Raw genomic sequence first — 802 nt, 5'->3', positions numbered from 1 at the left:
CTCCGTATTCTCATTATCTCTTTCTCGTAGTTTCTTCTTCCTCTTGCCTTTCCGCTTTCTCTCCTTCCCTTATCATCATTCTTTTCTCCTCTTTTTATCTCTCTTTCTTTTCATCCTTTTCTTTTTCTTACATTTTTTATTTTCCTGATTCAGTATTTATCTTCTTCCTTTTCTCTTTTTTCAATCTCTCCCTCTCCTGTATCTTTCTCTCTTCTTTCTTCCTTTATTATCCTTCTCTCTCTTTGTCTCTTCTTCCTTCTCTCCTTTAATAAAGAAGTGACGAATGTGCCAAAAAGATAATTTAACTGTAAGAAGAAACTAAAGCAAAATGTTGAAGAAAATAACAGAATGCGTAAAAATAAAGTAAAAAAGATAATAAAATGAAAACGGAATATCATGAAAGAAAACGGAACATTATAAAAAGAAAACGGAACATTATAAAAAGAAAGCGAAACATTATAAAAAGAAAACGGAATACCATGTAAAGGAAACGAGAAAACGAGTAAATTATAATAGGAAAAGTGAAAAAAAAAAAAATCGTGAAATATCAGAAAACGACAAGAAAATAAAAGAAACCGACAGAAAACTATAGAGAGAAAACGGCAGAAAAATGATATAGAGAGAAAACTTCAAAAACGAAAACGATGGAAAACGAGAACCAAAAATTTACAGAGGCAAAAGTTCTTCATCTCTGCGTGTTTCCTTCAGCTAATTGTGTCTCAAGGGAAATAGTATTGGAATAACGCCTCCTTCAATATTAGTTAAAATTTATTATCTTACAAGTAATGACTGTGATTATGAA

This window comes from Penaeus monodon, chromosome 24, assembly GCF_015228065.2.
Source record: "Penaeus monodon isolate SGIC_2016 chromosome 24, NSTDA_Pmon_1, whole genome shotgun sequence".
Lineage (NCBI taxonomy): Eukaryota > Metazoa > Arthropoda > Malacostraca > Decapoda > Penaeidae > Penaeus > Penaeus monodon.
Note: the sequence above shows the minus strand (reverse complement) of the source record.